The following is a 5309-nucleotide window of genomic DNA, read 5'->3' on the forward strand; positions in this document are numbered from 1 at the left end:
CTCTCTCTCTCTCTCTCTCTCTCTCTCTCTCTCTCTCTCTCTCTCTCTCTCTCTCTCATATCCTGCCAATCAAATAGTACTGTTCACAAATTAGCACTTGTTGATTATCTTTATTAGAGACACTGATCTTTTATTTGACATGATTAGTTATACAAGATTTTTTTTATTTTTTCTATAATTATTATTATTATATTATATTGTATTATCACCAGCCAGATGATATCTTAACCCTTTCCCGACGGGTGGTATTCATAGTGGCCCGGGCCCCGCTGCCGTGGGCTCATATCGTCACCCTAGCATGCGCGACCGCACATGCCAAATACCAGCATCTCTTGCCATATCTTCATAATACTAAGAGCCTACTTTGTATTTTCAGTATTATTATTTTCTAAGGTCTCAATTTGCCATATTTCCTGATAAATCAAGACTGTAGGATATTTTTATGTAGACTCCATAGTTGATCATTATTCGCTCTATAGTCTAAATAAAATCAGCAGTGTGTGGCATCATGGAGTTGAAACCTTGGGTTTTGTTGTATTTTTTTATTTTTTATTATTTATTTATTTATTTATTTTTTTTTTTTTTTATTATTTTTTTTTTTCCAAGTTATTTTATAAAAAACTTTAGTTTCAACAGGTTTATATTATCACTTCCCGATAGATAATAATTTTATGTTTTTTTATCATCATTTCATGAATAGTATATAATATCTCTAGTCAATTACCGATGTTTTTTTTTTTTTTTTTTTTTTTTTACACTAACCTCGGAAGCCCGAGAAACCTTTATGAAATGCAAAGTATAGGAAAAATGAGAAAAAGTGTTAAAAGCTACTTAATCACACTCTCAGTGGCAGAAAAATAATATTTTGCCGTGATTGTAACAAAAAAAAACTCATGGCATGGCCATACATACACCATGGCATGTATGTACATGCCACCGGCAGATAGTCCAGGCATGCCATGCCATGTACGTACATGCCACCTGTCGGGAAAGGATTAATACAATGATAATAGCACAGCTCATCAGGCTTGTGTGTAACACTGTTTGACTCATAGCCTTCTACACAAATAGAAGGACAGCCAGTTTGGATAGATGCTTTGCTAACTTACCCTGGCTTTTTGCAGGGCATGTACACTGTTCGGTAAATAAATGTTATCAAATCGATCAATCAATATCAATCTCTCTCTCTCTCTCTCTCTCTCTCTCTCTCTCTCTCTCTCTCTCTCTCTCTCTCTCTCTCTCTCTCTCTCTCTCTCTCACCACCTCTCCCTCCCTCCCTCCCTCCCTCCCCCCTCTCCCTTTTGTTTCATAGGAATTTTCTTTCTGAATTCACCTCGACTTGGTCATTCTCCAACAGTTCCAAGCAGTTTGCCCATAGGCGATCCCCCCCCAAGCTTATTAGGCCCAGCAAGCATTCCACAAGGAAAGGTACAAAACCAGGTGATGCATGTCCTGAGATTATTTTATTATTGAAGCTGAATAAAGGTTTAAGGTGGACTGACTTTTGAAAGCCTGCTAATGAAAATTATTATGTAATGAACATTGCATTTAATGTAGGTTCCAAAAAAAATATATACATATATTTTTTCTTATTGTCCTGTTCAACCTGCAGAGGACTTAGTCCTAATTACCTTAATTCAGCATAAAGGGAAATGTATTGCCTTTTATCTCTTGTGTATACCATAATTGAAATGTTTGGTAACCACCCAGATCAATGAATATAGACTTTTAATCCCTGTATAGTCAATATGCTTTCTACCCCTTTATGCCAAGTGCCCTAGAAACATGTCATAGTAGTTTCAGCATTTCTACCTGCATCCAGGGTATATCACCCTTCTGTTGTTGAAGTTCCTGTGATGTGTATAGTGGGCACTAGCAGCAAGGGTTTGAAAAAACTAATCTTTTCTCTTTCTGTAGTTGTTAAAATACTTTCCTCAGAGCTTGCAAAAGCTTAATGCATGTTACGTCACCTCAGAGTCAAATTAGTGTATGATGTTTTTACCTGGACATATAAGTAATGCATAGTATGTAACCAGAAATATGCTCTAAATGCTTGTTTCTTTTTCTTTCTTTCTCTTCCTCTCTCCTCTGCTTGATCTCTAAGTGCCTTGGTTGTTATTATAGAGCCTTTTATTAGGCACATATAAATAACACAAAATATATTAGATTGAGAAACTGCACCTGAACTATGGCATGAAGCTAGGCAAAACGTTCCAAGGCAGCATGGCATAGGCAGAATCATTTTCATGGAAACATGTAGAATACATAAAATTATAGGCTTTTTGACCATCTCCCCCCCCCTCCCTCCCCTCCTCTCCCTCTCCCTCTCCCCTTCCCATCTCCTCCCCCCCCCCCTCTCTCTCTCTCTCTCTCTCTGTCTCTGAAATAACTTCCTTCAATTTCCTTTAGTTAAAAATAATTTTTTCTTTTCTTTCCTTTTTAGGCAACAAATCATTCTTCAGAAGAATATGATTGCACCAGACAAAAGTTGTCCTGCTCCTGGCACAACCAGCAACATGCAGGAAAGACTCGGTCGTAACATCGAGAGCTTATACAAGCCCCCATCACCACCTCGATTCCAACTACCCTACACTCGAAGCATGTCCAGGCATGCCTCCCCTTTGCAAGACAGTCTGCAGGATATTAAGGTGTATCCTGCCAGTGAGCCTTTAGATAATCTCTTTGAATGAGTTCAGCAAAATGATATACACATATGCCCTACACCTTTGTGTATATTAAGAAACTTATTCCTGTACTTATCTTAAGTCACATTTACGAGTGTAAACATTGTTTTTACTTCTGTGTTCTATATTTGGAGCTGCATGAAGGCTAAAATGTTGCATGCATTTCAGTTTCTTCCTTCTTTCCTTTCCTTTCCTTCCAATTTTGTTTACACAAATGACTTGACAAATGCTTCATCTCCAAGCAGCCAATTACATGAGCCACCTGACCCGTATGAAAAGTAAAACAAAAAGCAAAAACACCGCTCAGTCATCTTGATTGCAGATTATCAATATGAAAGAGAATATTTCTGCTGCCATTTCATTGGAAAGAGAGTAAAGTTTTGATAATTTGCAAAATGATCTTGATTCATCTTTATTAATGGGAGCCCTAGCACCTTGTCATTTGTTACCGGGCGCTAGATAATATCGAGGTGTAAAATAATGACTTCACCTTTCCTGGAAATCTTGCCATTACATTGTCTTTTCAGACTATATTTCAAATTGGTGAATAAATTCTGTACTACTCCCGTACCCCCTTCCGTTGTGCCAGCAAATAACCTGTTTTTATGGTGCTATTGAGTATAGTTGCTTTTTCTTCTTCTTCTTCTTCTTCTTCTTAATTTTCATTTCATTTCATTTGTTACTAGACTGCATCATTAGGAGATACATTCTTTTCCTTGTATGCTCAAACAGGCACAAGAATCCAGTCAAACACTCATTCCGAGGCACCCATTTATATTCCCCATGTGAGATATCTGTTGATGGCATTTTAGCCTTCAATAACCCTCCTCCTCTTACTCTAGGATGATATTTATTGTGACAAAGTGAAAGTGGGTCCCTTCCTAGACTTCTGATGTCTCCCTTGGGTCAGCTTGGAGCATATGGAAGGGGGTGAAGGGCAGAAAAGGGGATTTTCTTTTCTTTTCTTTTCCTTAGGGTCATGGTGGTACTCTCAAGCAGCTCCCATAAAAAATATAAATTAACTTCAAAAACGAGACTTATAGTATATTCATCAGTGGAATTATTATTTTCTTAAGGATCTTTATTAATGTTAGCTTTTAATATGTAATTTTTATTTCTATGTGATTTTAAGAAAAATATGTATATGATTAATTAGAAGAACTTAATGGAACAGCATATTGCAGGTTAATATTTGCATTTTATGGCTGATCTTTATGTTAACAGGAAAATGTTGATTTGTTACAGATTTTAGAGTTCAGGGGCGGTATTCACAAAATCCCACACTGAATTTTGTCTGAGACAGAAAAAAGTCTTCGACTTTTTAAGATTCTTTGTGACTAGCAAAAATGTCCATAACAAATGGAGATATCCCACACATTATCAAGATATCTCTGCATCAGTAATAGTAAGAAAACTTTCCTAACACTTTTTTTTACTTCATGTCAAAAGTTAATTGGGACATTTCCTCCTTGTTTACTGCAGTTTCCTCATAGATAAATATAAGCACTGTACACTGTCTGAGCTGAGGCAATGACAGGTATATGAGTGCCATGTAATCATGTAAAAGATATTAAATAGGAAATATTTTAGTCATTATGTACTTGAGATTCACTAGTGATTTAATCTCATCAAGTCGCTAATATAGGGTCTTTTAACCCAATACCACGGGAAAGTGCTGTGCTCATCTTTTATTTTTTCGTAAAATGTCTGTGCACATTGATGGCCTGCTAGTACTTAGCCTCAAAGGAGTCAATTAGTAAAACTTGTGACCTTACCCGATTTCACCTTTCTTTGAATCACGGGATTTTTATTTATTCGTTTGTTTATTTATTTATTTATTAATTAATGCTATGAATATTGGTGTTATTTTTATTATAGACATTATAATTATTATAATATCATAAACATTTATAAGAGCAAAATGAGATAATGTAAAATATTTTTGTAAATCAAGGAAAAGAGTTAACGGGCCTGACAGGCAGTACTCATAATTGGTTCATTGGTGACTTAGTACACCAATGCCCGTTGGCATTGGATTAAAATGTGAATGTTTGTACTAACTAAATCATAACTACAAAATGTGACGAAAGACCAAGTCAAAGACGAAATCGCTAAGGACAACCGCTAAAACGAGTAATAGACAAATTCTAAGACGAATTTGGAGTTGTTAGCCCAGTCCTTAAATTTGCCAAAGACCTTTTGTGAATACCGTCCCAGGTTTATGGTGAGGACTGAAGACCCTTACGAATAGCCTACAAAATAGTTTATTAATGATATAGCCAGTGGTAGGTATTAGAGATGGATTACAATGAAAAACAACATGACAACAGTGACATTCAGACAGAAATGTAAAACGTGTTATTAAGTGTCCTCTTCATGTGCTTACTCCCCCAAGCTTTAAACCTTGCTATACTCTGTTGAATGTTTTAAATTTGTTCCTTATCTTTGCGAATAGGTTTTCATTTATTCAGAAATTATTTTAACCCTTTCCCGACGGGTAGTATTCATAGTGGCCCGGGACTCCCTGCCGGGGGTTTATATCGTCACCCTAGCATGCGTGACTGCTCATGCCATTTCTTCGTAATACTAGGAGCATATGTTGTATTTTCAGTTATCATTATTTTA

The 5309-nt window shown here is 36.4% G+C and overlaps 1 long non-coding RNA gene across 2 annotated transcripts; it reads left to right on the plus strand.

The window, feature by feature from the left end:
• Positions 1–1303: 1303 nt before the first annotated feature.
• On the plus strand, positions 1304–5019 carry LOC119574691. Of its 2 annotated transcripts, none has more exons than XR_005228895.1 (2): positions 1304–1428; positions 2444–5019. It is a non-coding gene; the product is annotated as an uncharacterized LOC119574691 (long non-coding RNA). The 2 variants fall into 2 exon arrangements; XR_005228896.1 differs by having other exon boundaries at positions 1313–1440.
• The last annotated feature ends 290 nt before the right edge of the window (positions 5020–5309 follow it).

The sequence above is a fragment of the Penaeus monodon genome, chromosome 6 (genome assembly GCF_015228065.2).
Source record: "Penaeus monodon isolate SGIC_2016 chromosome 6, NSTDA_Pmon_1, whole genome shotgun sequence".
NCBI lineage: Eukaryota > Metazoa > Arthropoda > Malacostraca > Decapoda > Penaeidae > Penaeus > Penaeus monodon.